The 20,856-nt window shown below is 38.2% G+C and overlaps 1 protein-coding gene and 1 long non-coding RNA gene across 2 annotated transcripts in view; one reads left to right on the plus strand and one right to left on the minus strand.

The window, feature by feature from the left end:
• nalf1a (NALCN channel auxiliary factor 1a) overlaps positions 1-20,856 on the minus strand; it is a 79,187-nt gene that overhangs the window by 18,361 nt on the left and 39,970 nt on the right. The window lies entirely within an intron of this gene.
• Positions 12,968-20,729, plus strand: LOC113537230 (uncharacterized). Its single transcript, XR_008301059.1, has 4 exons — positions 12,968-15,633; positions 15,929-18,304; positions 19,532-19,626; positions 19,847-20,729. It is a non-coding gene; the product is annotated as an uncharacterized LOC113537230 (long non-coding RNA).

Genomic DNA, 20,856 nt, shown 5'->3' on the forward strand with positions numbered 1-20,856 from the left:
TGCACTATTTACCCTTTAAAATATGATTACAACAGCCTTGCAAAGATACTGTAACACTCATACTGATACTGTAACTGTCCTACTTCTAAAAAAGGCAAAAAGGCCATGTAGCCTGCAGCTAACACAGGGTACATCAGCTAGCGTAGCTGCGATGTGTATAGCTAATGTTACTGTAACTAGCAGGCTGATTTGGATAGCAACATTACCAGTTTATAATCCCCCAATTACCCTCAATTACAGCAATCACATACTGTATGATATTCTCTCAAATAAGCTCAAACATCACATATCTCTGAACAAGCAGAAGTCTAGTAGTGTAGCGACTCATGAGCACTAAACATAATGGCTGATTAAGTCTATGGGCAAACCTACAGTATCTTCCATACCTGTTCTGAGGTCTTCTGGGAAACAGTCATCACCGATGATTGAGTAGTGTTTTTTACGCACAGTGCAGTCCATTCTGCCACCCCATTATCAGGATGTCACGGTTTCTATATTGAATGTGACAACCGGAGATGCTACATGGGAGGCAAAAATAAAACCTTCTGAAACTACAGAGGTTTGGACCTAACTAGTTATAGCCATGATATTAATAGGCATTAATGAAACCCATTTTTAGACCATGCCATATTTTGGGACTGAATGAATTTTACATTGGTTTCCATACCACACTGAATTCCAATTAGCCTAATAGAAGTGTTAAAAGCGAAGAAAAATTTGATTTGTGTCGTTTTTACAAATTCGTTGCTTAAACATAAAAAAATCCATACATCATGGTTTTAAGCTGGCATTGCTTACTTGCTTGGCATCTGGAGACTCACTGGGGGCTAGCTAGTGCTAAACACAGCTGGTAGCCCGCTACCTGTTAGCATAATATCAACAGTTTCTTTAGTGTAAGGCCTATGCATAATATCAGACCACATGAAACAGCTGAGACAAGCGTTCCTCAAGGGTTTCTAATAAGATAAAATCACATGCTGTTTTCCACTGATGCTTAATACTTCAATTTGAAGCTCCACCATTTCTCTGTAAACAACTCCTGCATTTCAGTATTTAATTGGTGACAATTAATTGGTTGCTAATTTGGCAAGCACTTATGTGTGCTGTCAGCAGCTCTCCTTACATATAAATGCACCAAGAATAAAGGAATGGCCACCTGAAGCTATCATTTAAAGTTATGCATGTCTTCTTTTACTCCTTGTACCCTACAGTATACATCCCACACTAAAAAAAATTAATGAATTAATAAAAAAAAAAAAAACAGCTTGGCCAAGTAAAGGAGGTTAGGCTGGTTGACCAGAATATGGAATCTTTCTGTTCACGCTCAATGGTTTAGCTGGTTTACCAGTTTATGATATTCATTCCAGCTGGTTTTACTGGTTAGTAATTTGAGGGTTTAGCTGTTTACCAGTTTATGATGGTCACCCTAGTTAGTCTTTGCTGGTTTTTAATCTACCAGCTAATGATGGTCTTCCTACATGCTCAGAAATATAGGGACCAAATTGTACTTTTTCCTTGTTGCTGTCATGGTACCATCACGGATACATCTTTTATATATATTTAGTGTGTATCTTCCAACTTTAAACATAAATATAGCATACCTTTAAAAACAATTTAAGGTACATAAACACTGTTCTACCTATAAAGCTTTACTCTAAAAGCTAATTCAATTTACACCACATGAACACACTAATTGCATAAAAGGTGTACCCCTTGAATGTACTTCCCCAGCTGTATTTCTGAGAGTGTAAGTAGTCTTTGCTGTTATTATTTAGCTGGTCTACAAGCTTATGTTGGTCACTATAGCTTCTTTTTGCTGATTAGTGCTTTGCAGCTGGTGTACAAGCTTATAATGGCCATAATATTAACGCTGTCTCTCTTTTGGTACATCAATCACAGACTCAATCAAATGAAAATCAAATCAAATCAATACCTTCTTGTACAGGTGTATGTGCATGCTGTGACCTTCCAAGAAGGGTATGCAGTGACATATGAGGCAGTATTTACAATAAAAACTACTGTTATATATCCATCTTTCCTTTCATCTAGCCTTGTACACATGTGGGATCACTATACGTACACCATATGGAGCTATCCCCTTAGTAGGCTGTGACTACATTTATTCTGTCCTTCAATGCTGAGGATAATTTCCTCTCCTCTCATCTAACTCTGTGAGTATATTAGTATACAGTACAAGTGCACAACTGCCTCAACTGAATGTGAAAGAACTTGTAATATGACATAGTGGGGACCTTTCACAGGCTACCTACATGGGGTCATGGTCACCACTTTGTTATTAGTACTCTGGAAGGAAAAATGCTATTGTGAAAATACCACAAGTTCTAAAGGAAATCGCTCTGTTGGTCGAGAACAAAGGGAGTTAGAACAATAGTTACATGCATAATTAGTGTTATCCTATGTATTTTTTTTCCTATACCTATACCCTATCTTGGTTTGTATCTGGTTCCTTTTAATACTTAGATCTTGCCATGTTTATATTTATCGTCTTTTATGTTAGATCCTTGCCTTCATTATCCTAGTTTCTCTAGTCAGGTGGTTTAATCATGACCTTTTGGTAATCATTAATCCTTGTCTGCTAGTTCTTGTATCTCTAGAAGCCACTCCAGTTTTGCTCTGTATCTTCTGGATTTAATTTCGTTCTATATTTGGTCTAATCTTGATTTATTCCTGTTAAGTACAATATATGGCCAAAAGTATGAGGACACCTGACCATCACACCCATATAGTATGTCAGTCTTCCCCAAACTGTTGCCACAAAGTTGGAAGCACACACAATTGTAATACAATTGTATAGAACGTCTTTGTATGCCGTAGCATTAATAATTCCCCTTCACTGTAAGATAATGGACCAAAACCTGTTCCAGCATGAAAGTGCCCCTACTGCACAAAGCGAGGTTCATGAAGACATGGTTTGACAAGGTTGGAGTGGAAGAACTCGAGTGACCTGTACAGATGCCTGACCTCAACCCCACTGAACACCTTTGGGATAAACTGGAACACTGACTGCACCCCAGGCCTCCTCATCCTGCATCAGTGCCTGACTACACTAATGCTCTTGTGGATGAATGAGCAAATTCCCACAGCCACACTCCAAAATCTAGTGGAAAGCCTTCCCAGAGGAACTAAACCTGGAATGGGATGTTCAAAAAGCACATATGGGTGAGATGGTCAGGTGTCCACATATATTTGGCAATATAATGCATATTATACTAATAGTCAACTTATTTTCATTTAGTTTGGTTTAGTATCGAGAGTCCATATAGGTCAACTGTCACAGAATGAAGACTGACATCAACAAAGGGACCACATGACATGATGTGTTTCTGACAGAACCACTAAATTCTGCTGCTGCTTGGTGTGAGAGAACGTTATTACAATATTAGTGCATTTGATAAACAGAGTTGTGAAATGCATGGAAAATAATGGCATTGTTCACTTCTTTCTAACATTCTAAGAACAATATTCCATTAACATTCAGATTCATTATATCTTTCCTCATGCTAATTAGGATTCAAAAAAACATAAAACTGGTTTTCTGTTTACTAAACCACTAGTCTAATGGCTATGCTCAACAGGGGTTCCCTGTTGGGGGTGAACTTCATGATATAAATAAAATCATTAATGGAGCAAAACCAGTAATGATGACTTTTCATTCAGTAATAAGACTGGCAAGCAAAGCCGTAGCCATTTTCTATACTTATTGCAGTTCATGTGTGTAATGATGTAAAAGCATCATTATACACTTCACAGTCCTGGTGATGGTCATGCTGACTGTAGATTACCTCATCACCATGGCTGTGGCTAATCACGCGCACAGAAACGCCTACACATCACACCGACTATCTCATTATGGAAAAAAAATTGTCACATTCCATGAGCTCACAGGTGCTTTGCCATGGAACAGCTAAGCCTGACACAATATTGCCAGACATATTCAAACCTCATGTTTAAATTACTTTCACACCCACATATACACTCGCATGCAAGCACTTGAACATACATGATACAAGTGTTTTCTAATCTTGCCCTTTTGTTTTCCTTCCCTTTGTTGTATCTCCTCTTTTGTTCATGAGCTTCCGTTCCATGCATTTGCATTTAGATTGAAAAGCCGAGCCAATAGTTTCCCCTTCTCGCTTACGCACGTGTGTCTGTGTGTTTGTATGTGTGTGAGTGTGTTTGTGAGTATATGAGAGCAAGCGAGCGAGCGAGAAAGAGAGAGAGAGAGAGAGAGAGAGAGAGAATGTCCCAGGCATGCTCAGAGCTGTTGTTTCCCTCGAGAGGCTTCTTCCAGCAATGAGTTCATGTGCAAATCGCTAAGCCTCCACTCTCTCTGTCTCTTTCTCTGTGTCTCTTCCTCATATCCAGAGGGAACCGGAAGTAAACCCATTCTCTGTGAAAGAGCAGTGGGCAACAATTCATCATTTGAAGAATCCAGCAATTATTAAAAATTTAAGACACACTGATCCATGATTAATTAATAGTTGACTGCTAAAATCTGTGAATTCTCTGCTGTATTTATGACTGAAATGGTTTAAAATGATTCCTTCATTTCTTACCTTCTTCACTAATGCCTTATTTAATCAAACTGAGACCGGAAGTAAACTGTATAAGGACAAAGACTAAAAAAAATCAGCTTGCAAACCTCTAAAGCTCCCAGTAAAGCATCCATATTTTACAATTATGCCAATATTCATATAATTTTTAATGATCATCTGTTGTAGACTTTTATTGGAGGCCAAAACTCAACAAGTTCACGAAACTATGCTTTTGTAAAGATTTGTGGCAACTTCTATTGCTTACAAGTTATGAAGTGCTAGAGCAGCCACGGCTTTTCTTATAACTGCATACACATAGTGTATAATCTAATAAAATCTCCCTCATTATTAGAATTTCTATCAGTTTTGTCCAATAATTCTTCATTTGTGCACCTTTTCAATAAGAATGCTATTTATTACCCATCTTTCCAGCACATATTTATCACTTGGCATGACATCCAATATTACTCAAATGCAGCATGAAGACTTTTTAACATGGAGACTTAAACTTGTTGTGATCAGAGACTGCAAAAGGGGAAATACTACAAAAACCATAGGTTTTGTTGGGTTTTTTTTTTAAACAGATTTTACAGTGACCTGAAAAAGCACCGAATCATGATCCATTTCAGCTCATGTCCTGATGTTATATGTCATACATAACATGAAATCAGTTTCTAAAATCTACAGTTGTAAATAAAGAGGTTATCTGATTTTTTTCCCATCTGATATTTAATTTTACAAAAAAATTCATTATGAGTCTTTTGTGTGTCTAGAAGTTGATACATTAATGGAAAACATGAGTGACACCCTTTGTTTGAGGTGACTGAAGGGGCAGAAGACTCATCACTGACCTTTTTTTTTTTTCAGTAAGGAGCAAGCTGTATCTTTGTCTGATTAACCCATTTTAAAATACTCCTATTATTTACTTACAGGTACACTAGAAATTCCAGACTCTACAATGGTATGTATGATAAAACCCCATAAGGATATAAACCAGAAAAGACAACAAAGTTAATCTGAGCTTCGCCAGCAAAGAGCCAAGCTCTCAAAAACAGTAAAAACTACATAGTGAAGCCACAACAGGAAGCCTAAAATCAATGGAAGAGAATGACAGAAGCAAGTCAGACTAAAGATGCTGTTGGCCATTCAGGCTGATGATGAAATTTTTATGAATATGCAGCAGGCTCTGAGGAGGCGGCGTAACCGAGAAAACCCAGGTGATAAACAAACAAAAAAAAATCTAATTTGCTTTTAAAGCAGTGCTGATACATGAAGAAAAAAAATCCCTTTGTCAAACATCAGCCACCTCTGCCATCCTCTGTCTCCTGCGCTTATATCTTACTCCATCAAGCTAGTGCTTCACTTCCTGTTCTTTTATAGATTACTGCTGTATGAGCTTCCTGTGCACACAAACATGACAGACAAGTAGTACAGCAGCACTTTGTTGAAATGTTTATTTGCTGAAAAGGAGTGAGTGAAGTGCTCTTTAGAAAGAAAATTGAACAAAATAGCTGTTTAATTATTATTAATGATCACAGAAACAAAAATAATGAAATAACAATGACACTATTTAGCTAAATTTAGCCAATTTTTGCAATTATGTTCTGAGTTTCTCATCAAAGAAACATCTCCATTCATTCCGGATTGCTGCTTACTGCCTGTTATAGTAATTACATTCAGTTTACATTAACCCTTATGTTAACACAGAGAAACCCAATCAAGGAATTTACGTTTGATTATAATTCTCAGAGGTTATAATTCTAAATTAATCAGATTATGTTTACTCAATTTAGTCTCTTATTGAGGTAGTACAGTAAGATCCAGTACATGCTGTAAAGGTTCCATCTAATAATGGAAAGTGCTGTTCAGGTTATCCTGCTCGGGGAACCCTTAAAGCTGCTATGCAGAATCCTGCAACAAGGCAGAAGCCACTGAAAAAAAAAGTGAGAAAAGTAGAACTGTTACTCATCCAAAGAACCCTGCCAAAACCCATTTTTCTGAGTCTAGTATAAAAAAGTCACACTACCAAGAAATTTGATTTAAAAAAAAAAAAAAAAAAAAAAACTAATGCAACATTTTACTCAGCTGACATTTATTATTTAAAGGGGAGTCAAAGCTGTCTCTAAAATCATCAGAAATGTAGACAGTACATGTATCTGAATGCCTTTCAAGCCCTATTTAGCTTATTTTCCAAAACACCATACATTTCATTCAAACAGTAATGCATACTGTGTAAGGAACAAAATATTTCAGAATGTACTGCATGTGCAGAAGTGTTTTATTCCACTTATACCCTAGCAATTTGCCAACTCTAACAACAGATCATACTTTTTATGCATCGGTCCATCCAAGATTCTCATTAGTGCAATATCTCAAGAACGAGTGGCTGAATGTTTGTAGGATTTATAGGGAATTATCATTATGAATTATGATTAGATTTTGGAATTGATCCAAAAAGGATCAAGGTCACAGCAAGGTCAAATGTTGTTTGAGATATGAGATAGTTTTATTTTAACGGTATTTTTGGCATACAGATTATTAACATGAGGGACTAGACTTGGTGGTGGCTTGGTGGGGAGACTTGGCATCCCCGCTGATGTTGTTGACATTGAGTTCTACTTGTTATCCATTTATTGTTAAATGTTTAATGCTGTGAACTCTCCACAAAAGAAGTTAGTACCTGTTATATCACCTACATTATAGCAGCTCTAAACAGTCATTTCTTGAAATTAATAAGAGTTTCCATGTTACACCTCTGACTTTTACGAAGTGCTGACACTGGAGACTCCTTACAAAAATGTTAAATAAGGGCTCCTGAGTGGCAAAAAAAAAAAAAAAGCATTCACCCTATCATCCAGCGAACACAAGTTCATGCTATCAGGGAGGGGTGGCAGGCTCTATCTCTCCTATCAGTCACAGCGACACTGCCAATCATGGGCATCTGTGTGCCCATGCATGCAGAAGGGGGTGGATAGCACTTTCTTTCCTCCGAGTGTGTTATGCCGCCTCCTGATGTTGCATGAGCACAATTTGAAAATATGCATTTGGCTGGCTTCAAAGGCCACAGAGGAAGCATGTGATAGCCTTCCCCATCCCTGGTTGGTAGCTGTTCTGTGATAGGGCAGAGATGCCTGATGAATGGGAATTGGCCATGACTAAATTAGGGGAAAAATCAGGGGAAAATACTAAATAAATGTCTCCTCACAGAAAAATTTAACATATCAACAATTACACACATTTTTACACACACAAATCCCTGTACAGTTACGATGGAAACAATAACAGATTAGAATGAGTGCATTAATATGAACTTTGTCTGAGCTGTGATTTCTGTACGCCTTTCAGAGTGTAAAAAGACATGGAACAAATAATAGCTTGAAAATTTTAACCTTATTACTGAAACGCACTGTTTGGACAATAAATAATGAATTATAACTTAAAAAGTATGTAATGAAATAATTGTAGGATCCATCATGACCCTGACCAGGATAAAGCAGTTACTAAAGATGAATGAATTAGTTTTTTATTAATATACTGAATCTTGTCATATATACAAAAAGTTTTAGCTCCAGTGACTTCTTTATAACGTCCTTAAAATTTACTGTGTTCCATGAAAAAAATATATAGTTCCAAATAGCTTGTAAGTCAAAGCTGTTGACTGAGAATGATTATTAAAATATGATTCAGAAACTGTTTGATTATATCAAGAAATATACTGAGAATCACCATTGTGTTTACTGGCTACATATACTTATATGGAACCCTATGGGTTTGAAAGCTAGCAATTAATTACAATATTTTCAAATAATCCTGATCAGCATACATAACTATAATTAAGCGATTATGTAATAACTGTGACAGACTTTATCGTTTCTCTACCTAAAGCCCTAGTTAAATGAATTCTTAGGAGTGTTCAGTATAGCTTGGCTCTTTTTCCAATAATATTGACATTAAAATATTGGGTTATAAGCTTTAATAGAGATGCACAACATGCTTATAAAAATGAATATCTGTGGTAGGCCAATAGATTTCTGCCTGAACTTACAAGTTCTCTTCCTTGCTATAGCCGGCATCAGATTTAGCAAATATCTGGTTTTGGCAGAGCATGAGAAACCGGTAATTAAATCCCAGTTATGCGCGAGCGTATCGTCTGTGGTGGCAGCTCCGTTTATCCTCCCAAACAAGGCACAGAGGAAGATGGAGCAGAGGAAAGGAACAAATGTCTTGGGAGGACAAAACGGAACTGAAAATGGCTGAATCGTTGGGAGGAAGCCAAACAAGACTGGATCCAACTGGTGGATCAGTTGTGGCTGTTTCCTCAATCAGCCCCACACAATGTCAACACAATTACTGCAAGTATGTATGTGATGGTGTACAGATATACTGTGATTAGGACATTTGATATGCTGTATATTAATGCCATTAAGTTGTATGTTATAGTGGTATAGATGAAAGATGCTCCCCGTGCCTGGTGTCATGATTTCCTCCTCACAGTTTCCATGTTTCGTGTATTATGCATTTCCAATCATGGATAACTGAAGTGATGTTATTTGAACATGGGGATATTTATTTTTGTCTGTGTGTGAATACAATTCATTTAGAAGGTGCATGTCTCATAGCTCCAGGGTCCCCAGTTTGATCCTGGACTTTCTCGGGTTCTCCCTGTGTCCATGTGGGGGTCGTCCAGGCTCTCTGGTTTCCTCCTACCCACGTAGTTGTATAGGCTATACTAAATAGCCACTAAGTGTGAATGTGTGCGCATGGTGCCCTGTGATTGATGGACTGGCAAACCATCCAAGATGTATTCCCGTGATCAGTGTTCCCAGGATAGGCTCCAGATTCACTGTGATCCTGACCAGGATACCTAGGGGCAATTTAGAGTAGCCAATCGAGTTCCAGCATGTTTTTGGGAGGTGGAAGTTAGAACCTAGAGAACCCAGAGGAACCCATGTAGGACAACATGCAAAACTCCACACAGACAGTAACCTGAGCTACATGCAATCTATATGCAAAGATTTATACTCTGGGAAATAAGCAACACGTTGTTTTAGTTTTTCATTAACCAGTTGCATCTGTAATGTTTTATTTGTAATGTCCACTGCGAATATTGAGTATATTTGACACATACCCTGCATTTTTCAAAGAGTAATGTGTTGCAAGGAATACAAGGAAAAGAAGCCCATGTTATAAACAGAGTGTATAAATACAAACAGTGGTGCAGTAATATCAGGATATGAATTCCTGTGCACAGGCTTGGAAAGACTGTGGGGGCTTGGAAAGTTGCTTTATAAATGAAAATGAAAAGGACCAGATGTGAAATCAATCCTACTTATGTTTCATTTCAATCACAGAGGAAACATGAATTGCAGGACAACCTACTATATAATTTATACCTGTTTCCCATTTATGGTCTTCAGGTACTGCTGCACTGCACATTTTGCCTCCGAGTTCCAGTACTGATGCTAGAACAATATACTGTTGTTGCATTTCTCTGGCTATTTTCTCTTGGGGGAATCCATGTCAAAATATTAGGAGCCACCACAATACTTTCTGAGCTCAGATGAACCAGGTGTTGTGCAGTGACTTCAGACATAGTGAGTAGAACTGGCTAGAGCCATTGTGAATGGGTGTGATTTCCAAAACATTTAATTAAAATTTCAAATACAAGTTTTTGGGCTTTTTTAAGAATAAGGAGTGATCAAATGCATTTGATTTGCTGCATTCAGGTTTTAATAGCCAAAAACCCCTTCTTCATTGCTTTATCCTGATTGGACGTTAACTAACTAGTTAACAACCAATATGACTGTGTATACAGTTTGACTGGAAATAGCCTATCCAATGAAACTACAATTACTTCAGTTACACATTGCTTTCTGCTAGGGCTAAGGGTGTTTCAACTAGCACGCTAACAATGCTAGCAAGTGTTAAAGTGGAATTCCTACATAAGCTTGTAGTGTTTGGTAGCACAGTATGGCATCTCTTAGCCACAGTGTTTTGGAAGAGATTAATATTGTTGTTGCAGCTACATCCATCAATCTTTAGGAAAATATCCAGCATGCATTGTGCTGACACATTATACTGTACATTGAGTGAGAAAACAATCATTAAGGGTATAGTGTTTGCGAATAAGAACTGCTAGACAATCTTAGCGCAGGATGCAGGATTTGGTGGATTTGGTTGTGAAAATTAACTTGTCATGTGGAATGAGATAGTTTTATCCCTATCAAAGATAACAATTTAATTGCAGAGTTTTTGGTTTGGTAAATACTGTACAAAAGGTAAAAGTTAAAGGTGCTGCTTTTCACTGATTCAGAAAACTTTGCAAAACATGTTTAGCACATTGGATTCTCAATCTTTTTGTCCAGTGACCCGATTTTAAGGGCTCAAAATGTTCACGACCCCATTTTGCGTAATATTTTCATGAGTGTAAAGTCCATTTTACACCAAAAGCATCACAGCTCACACACATTAATTTCTGTGCTTTTTTTTGCTCTTCTTATATTTAGTGTAAATATAATGTGCATATATCTGTAAATATTATAAATATGCATTACAACTGTATATGATGACATAGGGTTTATTAATTCAATTAGATTTTCACTTCTGCACTCTGTGACAGAATGTTTTAACGGACCCCAGACAGTACGATACAGAATGAAATATCGCCCATGTGATGTTTACAGGCAAACGCCCATAATCTGCAACCGTCCCTCACAAAATATGATTATTTTTATTTTAAATAGTTGTTGTTGCGTACTGCCATTGTCCATTATGAAGGCATTTGTTAACATGACAACATGTTGAGATCCGCTGTAAAATAGTTGCTCAAATTAAGACCGATGGAATTTGAATAATAATGAGCTGAGAGTTTTACTGTCATTACTGTACATATGGCATAAATCAAGTTTATATGCATAGAACTACATTATAAATAGCAGTTGGTAAAAATCTCTTGCCACTCCATTGGCATCTCAGGTGAGGTCACAATCCCAAAGTTGAGAACCTATGGTTTAGCATATATAGGAATACTATTTTATGTGCTTTCCTGCTAGTTGTTAAACTGAGAGTAGTTTGAATTTGAGCTGCTCTTGCCTCCAACTGCTTTTCTCTGTGCAGCAGTTCTTCTGTGTACTCTGGCTCTAACATGAGAGGTAGTGGTCACAGCAGAGGGCAAACTGCAGACATAGCTGTGGAGCCCCCTAGGAAGAAAAAGGTAAGTTATCCTTTGCTACATGGACGAGGCAGGAACAGAAGCTCAGCCCCCAGAACAGGAAGAGTGAGCATTGGAATGAAGAGTGAAGGAGTTAGCAGCAGGCATGAGAAAAATGCAAGAGCCATTAGCAATGGGTGATGGGTGGCAGTCTCAGCCAACAAGAAGTGCAAAAAAATGGGAAAAAAGTGATATTTCTGCAGTGGAATGCAAAAGGGGCAGTCACTTTTTATGTGTCTGTATTTATGTGTGCATGCTTGTACAATATATCAGCTATCTTTACATCAGGAAATCAGCAGTGTTAGCTGGCATGGTAAGTTAAAATATGAGAGACTTAAACTGATGAACATAAATTAAAACAGAAAACACCACAAGGGTAATTTCTCTCGAAGTGGCAAACACTGATTCATCATATGCCATGAAAAGGTGGCCAAAGTGGTTTTAAAATCTGTTCCTGGAGGTTGCATTACTAAAGATATTAATCTGCTGGTACTTATCAGCCTACTTACAAGCTCCCTTTCAGGTCATTTTTACACTTATCTGGACTCAGGGCTGTTTGAACCCCGAGTTTAGTACAATTGGTAAAGTGTGACCACTGATTTTGAGCCCAGGAGCAGTCCAGAGAACCAACGTCTGGTTCTCTTGAAAACTGAGGTCTGCAGTTCACTTCAACCGGACTATGGTGCAGTCATCAGTTATGGAAGCAAGCCATGCTCGGGGCCACATGCCAAGTAATGTGATTGGTTCAACTTGTCATGTTACTTCCTGTTTCTACTTGCTGAATGCCAGGGAAAGGGGTTATTAGGTTATTAATATATAAAACCAGACTTTCATAGTACTGAAGTACTGTAATTAGTTTACGTTTGTGGTGTGAGTGCTTGTGGTCTCGTGCTGGCCTGAATGGCTAAAAACCTTCCTGTACAAGATCAGCTCCTTTGCAAGATCATTTACAGGTATTCACACATGTATCCAAAAAGCACTGTTCTTCACCACTTGAATGTTGGTACCACAGGAAAATCATTTTTAAAAAAGCAAATGCATGAATCTAATGCCTACCATTATGCAAACCTGCGTTTACAAAGGTGACACACTGAATTGCACAATTGATCCATGGTTCAGAAGGAAATCTTCAATGTGAAAGCAAAACTGTGATTATGAGCCCTGCCCCCAGACGAGCCCAGAATCGGTCCTGAGTTCTCTCTCTCTCTCTCTCTCTCTTTCTGTACATTATTTTTGCATTTTTAGTCGTAAGCAAGACTGTTTACACCAGTTAAACATAATAATTAGAACTAAGTATTTCATAATAGTATCCATTTTACCCCCTTATAATTATGACATAGTTTCTCATAATAATGATGTGAGGCATTTGTCTATAGGACAAAAGGTGAACTTTGATGGTTTTCAAGCACATTTAAGAATATGGATTATCCTTGCATTTTCCTGCCTAATTATGGTTTGACCCATGCTATGGACTACCATAATGATTCTTGGAATGACCACAATAAAACACATACTGAGTTTATGCATTTGCACCCTGCCTTTGAGATCTGTATGATACAGCTTAGGAGAAGAAAAAAACAAAACCTGCCACTGATGTAGCTGCCTACATTCAAAAACAGTTACAAACTCTCTGGCCAGTCACACAGCTATGGATGGATGCATCAGAAATATTTGCTTAAAGGAATGTATACTGACAGAGAAACAGTTTGCGTGATTTTATGATTACTAGATGGTGAGGGTGTCAATTTCAGGGCCAGGAAGCGACTGTGTCAGCGATTATGCAACAGCCAGGGTCATTTGGCACGTCAATATTTATGGTAAATTAAAACAATATGACATTGAAATAAGTTGATGCATAGACAGCTTCTCCATGATGATAACAATTGATGCTTAAATAACCAGCAATGGCCCACATGTAATTGTGGGGTGTTATATGACTGCTGTTACAGATACTGAAGGATGTCCTAAATGAGAAGTTTGGCACCAACCGCTCAGAACAGAGAACACACGTCACGGATATACAAAGAATTCTTTATGATGAAACTCCACCAGGAACACAGCATATCACCTTTGGCCCTAGTCCTGGCAATCAGTGAATTGAAAGATAGTGGCTTACACACTATGAAGCCATTATCTTCAATTCTGAACCTCTCTGAGAGCCTGGAAGATGATGGGTATTTTCCCATTATGCATCTGGACAAATCTGTGGTCCAGTGTTTCTTTCAAATCATGATTCAGGTTAGGATTTTTTTTACAAGCTTCCCCAACTGATGTCCATTAATTATGCATGCAGCACCTTAGTTGTATGGAGTAGACGTGTATATTGGGACTGAGATCCCAGAAGAAGAAAAATTGCAGAATGGGACAGATTTTAGTCAGATATGACTAAAATATTTAATTATAGATTGTCCACGTGATGAAGATGTCTTCAACTCATGACACAGCATAATCTATTTAGGTCGGACCATATCTATTGCAAAAGTGGATTTATACAATAGAATCAGACAGCTGTTTATAGACCTAGACCGAGTTACAATCAAGACTACATATCTTCCTCACTTACTTTGATCATTTCACAGACTTCTGCACAATGGAGCATGTTCTCTCTTTCATGAGTCTAATACGAATGCATTATTTATGAAAATGCACTTAATTTAATTGTGCAGAAATAGGTGGCATGATCATATTAATTAAGTATTAAGATTAAATTTTTAAGGTAGCCAAAAAACATGCACAATTGGCCAACTCCATGGCTGTTTGCCTTCTGACTGCAGCTCATTCAACAGACTATTCAACCAGTGTTCCCCATTCTAGACCATCGTTTCACCAGCTATTTACAGGCCCTCTGTGCCCACTATCCATCAGAGCATATCTCCTACCCCAGAATGAATAACTGTTTTTCACTATATGTGCTTATATTTTTCATTATAAAGGTTTTCTCATTATATTGTGAACCACAGCTAGAAGGCTAGAAGGATCTCTTTCTGGATCTGGATCTAAACACAGGTTAGCCCATTGGGTAAAGGAAATGATTACGTAAACAGACTTGAACACTGGTCTTCTTTGGTTACCTCCTGGGCGGCAGTAAGACTGTCACTTGCAGACAATTGTGAAGTAGCGATATGGAGCTCCCCATCTTCCTTTGCTAGACTCCACAGACTGAATGCATCAGTCTGCCTCAGAATGCTGAGTTTGAGTGATTCTCATCCTCAATAAAGGGTTGGCAAGGTGCACTGTTGGGACGTGTTACAAAACCTATGATGTCCTCTGCTTGATCCAAAGGAGACCTCACTGACAGTTGGGTACAAAAGGAAGTAGAACAGAAGGCAATCTATGTAAAATCAGATGTATCCATCTCGATACTCAGGTTGTTAAGACTGGCCAGAAGATGACTATGATGTAGGAGGGACCCTTTATAGGCTACCCACGTGGGGTCACAATCCCAGTCACTTACTGATACTCAGCAAGAAGTCTCAGCTGACTTACAGCCCTCCACTTAGCTATAGAACCACTGTTACATATGCTTCTTAGCATTTGCTTTCTGTATCACTGATCTGTGGCTTTCTTTTGCATTAGCTAGTAAGGTAGCCAGCGAAAACATATACTTCTACTCTCTACCTTGAAGATGCATCATGGGGTTTTCAAACCAGTATTCAAACTGAAAATCTCACCCTAGATCAGGGATGGCCTACAGAGACTTGTGTTTACCCTCTTCAAACCTATCAAATTCAGCCCATGAAGGCCTTAGCAATTAGCTAATGAGCGGAATCAGGTGTGTGAAATAAGGTAGAAAAATAAACTCTGCTGTGCTTAGTTTCTCCAGGACTGGAGTTTGCTTTAGAGGTTACTGCATCAAAGCTGTAAGAGGTAAGTAGACATGTTTACAACAAATGTATTGATGGTTACATTTTTCATTTTGGGTGAAGTGTAGTACTAGGAAAGAAATTAGATCCAACATGTATAAATCAGTGTATTAATTAGCTAATAGCTTGAAACAAGTGTTTAAACAATAGCAGACTAGGGAAACACTCCATCTATTCACAAGTCCATTGTATGTAATGGGTGGTACATGGTACAGTTGCATGCCTTTAGGACCTCTGCTAAAAGGACTTTTAAATGAGGTTTCTGTAAAACATTATCTCACTTTCTATTTCATCTGCAGGTATTACATTGGCAAAGAAGACCACACCTCATGCAAAATGTAATTTCATGAATACATGTAGTTCTAACCTCATCATTATTGATGGGCATGAAAGCAAGTAACCTTTCTGGCTTCAAAGAGGAACATCAGTGGATCAGATGTGGTTAATTGCTCTCACATACTCAATATTCACTATATTCAGCAAACTTAAAAAAAAAAAAACAACTAGGAACACATGTTGCGATGAGAATTAGACCTAGACCTCCAACTAAGATGAGACCTTGCTTGCTCAGTAAGGGTGTAGCACTAGGCCAAAGAAATAATTACAGGCAGCTAATTATTCACACTATAAACAAGGCTGATCTTGTTCAGACTCAACTGGAGGACTAGAATATGGCCAGAAAATGACTCATAGTCATGTGACCTGCATCAAACATACAGTTTTGTATATTATGAACAAAACAAATTCTGTATATCATGTAAATAAATGGTAAATTCTAATTTGCTTATTCAGTTGAGGACCCAATAAACAAGAAACATTTGTCACTAATTTTAAGGAGTTAAACATTTATTTCAACAATATTAAACAGACACTCGTTTTAGCCAGTCATTGTCGGTGTCACTGCTGTGCTAAGAATGATCTACCACCCAAATAACATCCTCTTAGTGGTAGTCCTATGGTGTTCCCTGTCTGTTGATGGAAAAAAGAGAGTGGGGCTTTTGCAAATTGCAGATGGCATCTATTGGGCTGCAGTCAATAACTGTACACCTACAAAGTGACCTATGTAGATGGTAGTAATCTCATAAAATGCGCAATTATGGTAGGGATGAGCTTGTAGAGTACCTCAAAAATATGGGTCTTCTCTCCACAAAGTAAGATTGACTAACCTCGTTTGGCTGATGCTTTTATCCAAAGTGTAATACGAATACATTGAGAAAGCATACAGCTGAGCAGTGGAGGGCCTTGCCCAACAGTGGGAACTTGGTGCTGGGCTTTGAACTCACAACCCACTGAGCCTTAACCACTGAGCCATCGTGCAGAACTTTCCCTCTCAAGTAGATATTATACTGCCATTTAACAAGGACAAACAGTATCACTGTTGCCCCCTCCTAAATGGTGCACTTGCAGCCTTGTGGCCCTTGCTTGGGCATGGTTGTGAGGTATGCAAGGCCATAGGGTGTCCGATTTCTTTTTTTTTATGCTTCAAAAGTGTTTCCACAAGTGGCCTTAATGTGCTCCTTGGCAAACCTACATCAAAGTAAACTCAGCAGTAGTGTCTTACCCAAAACACCTTGCAATTGTTAGCGAGGCCAAATCACAGCAAATGGGTTTGTTGAGAGCAGAGAATAACAAGATGGATGCAGCAACATTAACACCAACGACAGGGTCCTAAAGTATCTTTCGCTCAGGCATAACAACAGAAATGATGATGGCAAAAGGGGAAAAAAATAGAAAAGACGCAGTTTCCAGTTGAACCAGAGTTGAAATCCACACCCATTTTAAACACATAAGGCAATCATGGAATGATTGATGCTTTTGTAGTGTTTTTGGAATTTATTTGATATGGTTCAAATCAGCTAGCTGTATTCACTAAGCCTGTTAAAATAAACATGGCTATTACACATGTATTTCTCCATAAAACCAACTTTCTTAACAGCTCTTTCTATCATATGGTTTTCTACACCATATATACCATATGCGTACATTCTATGTAGTGAGTGTGCGTATGGCTAATGAGAAACCGTTTAGGATTCACCCTGTTGTTTACCTCAGTAGCTAGCTCCCCTGAAGTTTAGCTAATCTGGTGTTTATTTCCATTTCAGTTCACAAGTAATCATCTCACTCAGGGTCTAAGCTGACTCAATAAGGAGCTTATGTGTAGCCTGCTCTGTTTTCACAAATTCATGTAGGTAATCCAGAATACACCATACCTTCTCTGCGTTTTTTTCAACCTATAGAGTTGTCACTTTATAAAGTCAATTATGAAGCTTAGCTGCTGCTTTTGGAATGGAGAGAAAGCTAAAGCATGCGTTTGTTAGGAGTATTTTAGTAACGCTGCTCAAAAACATTAGTCAGCACTCTCACCCAGAGAGGTGGCCTATATCTGAGCATGCTTCAGTGAAATGGTACATGTCCACTTGCAACTCTCAATGGAGAGCTCTACCAGATTCACACAGCACATGATAGGTGTAGTGCTACAAAACCTGGATCAGAGAACCTGGTTCAGCAAAACCAGTCTATATCCAGAAAATCCTCTTCTAAACTGGTCTAAAATGACTAATATTAGTGTTTCTGTATTGCAGCTCTTGCAGCATATGGAACAGTTATTTTCATGTAGCTGAGTATTGGGGAGTTGTGTAAACTTTGGTCTCCAGTAGTACTGCATTATTTATCAGGTGAGGTGATTTCCTTTACAACTCCACAATCATCGAAATACTCCTGCAATCAACACAATACGGTTTTAAGAGCTTGTTGTCTTTAAAACCCATGAATCTGACTGCACTGTTGACTTCTTGCAAGCATTTTCACAGGTTTAGAACCTGCTTTTAGTGCTAAGATGCTTTGTGAATTAATCTTAGACAAAAATAAATCTTCATTTTAGCATCAACAGCCAAGTAATTACTTTGTCCTAAAGTTAGGAGCTACTTTTAGGCTTAAGATTCTTTGTGAATGCGGCTTTGGATCCATGAGAACAATAGTCACCTTGTGGGAATCTACTCTATAATTCAAGGGATAACAATTCTCAATCAACACGCAATTGTCTCGGTCAGAAAGGCTGATGGGGAAAACCTGCCCCCACTGCACAGAGAAGAACTGCTACAATGTTGATTACTACGTAGTTTTCAGTTAGAAACGCAGTATGTATACACTAAAATCCAGTGCACTATACAAAGGGCCAAATGTGCCACTAAGATTTCTGCCTCCCATCGTAGCTCCCTACATGACTAATAGGGTGTGGATCCAAATGTTTCTATAAAGATGAAGCCGTCATTAACCAGTAGCACCAATGTAAAGAAAAGGTGTGGGTGATGCCCAACTCACACATTGTTAGTCACATTTTCAGAGCCAGTGATCTCTAAATCCAGTTGTGATTATGGCTTTTGGAGGGAAGTATCCCTAAACAAAACAAAATACATACACTCAGCTGCACTAATTAAAGGGTTGGGGAAAACAAGGAGATCGTAAATGACTTCTCCGCCCCCTGGAGCCCTGAGTTGAGTCACTGCTTCCTTTAATGAAGTGACAGAACGCATACACACACACACACACACACACACACACACTTAAACCCATTCATACATACGCCGCTGTGAGTCGTGGATCAAACCAGAAAGAACATCACATCAGAGATGTATCAAACCACACCCCTTCTGCACTCCTCATCACACTAGATTGTCTTTGAGCATCACCGTTGGTTCTAGACAGCTTTATTTATAGACCATTTTACTTTGGCTGCAATTTATGAACGTGAATAGTGGACCAATGAGCTGTAGCTCAGGTTCAGTGATTATTCTAAGACTGTCCTTTCTAGAAACCACTAACTTCAACCACATTCAATTTAAATGGATATGTGCTAGTGACATTCTTTCTTTTTTATTATTATTATTTCTTTTTTCTGATAGGGATGAATGTCGATGCGGAGGCCAGGTAATTTAAGCCAACCATACACACAAGAAATCCAGGAAAAGATAACCATGTTATTCACATGGATAATTGGGTAAATGATTTATGTCCAGAAATGTTTTTTTTTTCTTTTTAAGTATGTTCTATTGAGGTTCAGTGTTATTATCTCAAGAAAAGAGAAGCAGACTATTATAAGATAAATAAAAATTTAACTGATACTCTTATAAGATATAGTGTAGGGGCTGAAAAAAGAATGGTGGTAGTAGGTCTTACATTGATATTTATTTCTCTATCTCTGTATTTATACACCAAAGGTGTGAATGTGTGTGTGCTCACACATGCCCTGTGATGGACTGATTTCCCATTCAGGGTGTATTCCCACTTCATGCCTCATGGGACAGGCTCTGGATTCACCACATCCCTGACCAGGATTAAGCGGTTACTGAAGATTAATGATTTAATAAATTAATATACTTATACACACTGCTGTAGTTCAGTCACTGAGGATGATGCAAGTGCTTAATACTTATAGATGCCTCTATGGACAGTCAGTAAATCTTGCAGGGACATGAAAGGCTCCTGCAGCCTGTGCATGTGTGGATGCACTTTGGCTTTATTAAGAAGCCTCATGTCTCATGAATTACATATGAGTGACAAGGTTTGTGAACAGCACCAGGCCAGAATAAAATATTATGGAAACACAACAAATCGATCTTGAGGTATTCATACAGGCCACAAAAGGCATCGATCCATGTCAGCAAAGACTCAATGCAGTGCACAGTGACAAATTAAACCCTGGTTCTGAATGTAAAATAATAATAATAATAATAATAATAATAATAATAATAATAATAATAATAATAAATGCAGTGGTTCGCATCATTTGTAAAGACTGAACCATGTTAAACAAGTTCTTCTGTCATTCCCACCATATCTGTAGAGGACATCTGACAACCAGTAATAAACTGTGGACAGCACATAGTATATGTTTCATACTCGGGTATAAGAAAGACAGCGAGTATATTGCTTCATTAACTTTAATAAAGATGTTACGTTAGCAATCCTAAAATGTATACAAAAGTGTGGCTTCAAATTTCAAGTTCTCAAAATATCTCTGCATGTACCCTATATGGCCAAAAGTATGTGGACACCTGAACATCACAGCTAGATGTGCTTGTTGAACATCCCTTTCCAAAACGATGGTTATCAATATGGAGTTGCCCCCCCCCCCCCCCCTTTTCTTTTTGTTCTTTTAACAGCCTCCACTCTTCTATGAAGGCTTTCCACTACATTTTGGAATGTGGCTATGGGGATTTGCATTGGA

This window comes from Pangasianodon hypophthalmus, chromosome 26 (genome assembly GCF_027358585.1).
Source record: "Pangasianodon hypophthalmus isolate fPanHyp1 chromosome 26, fPanHyp1.pri, whole genome shotgun sequence".
In the NCBI taxonomy this organism is placed as follows: Eukaryota; Metazoa; Chordata; class Actinopteri; order Siluriformes; family Pangasiidae; genus Pangasianodon; species Pangasianodon hypophthalmus.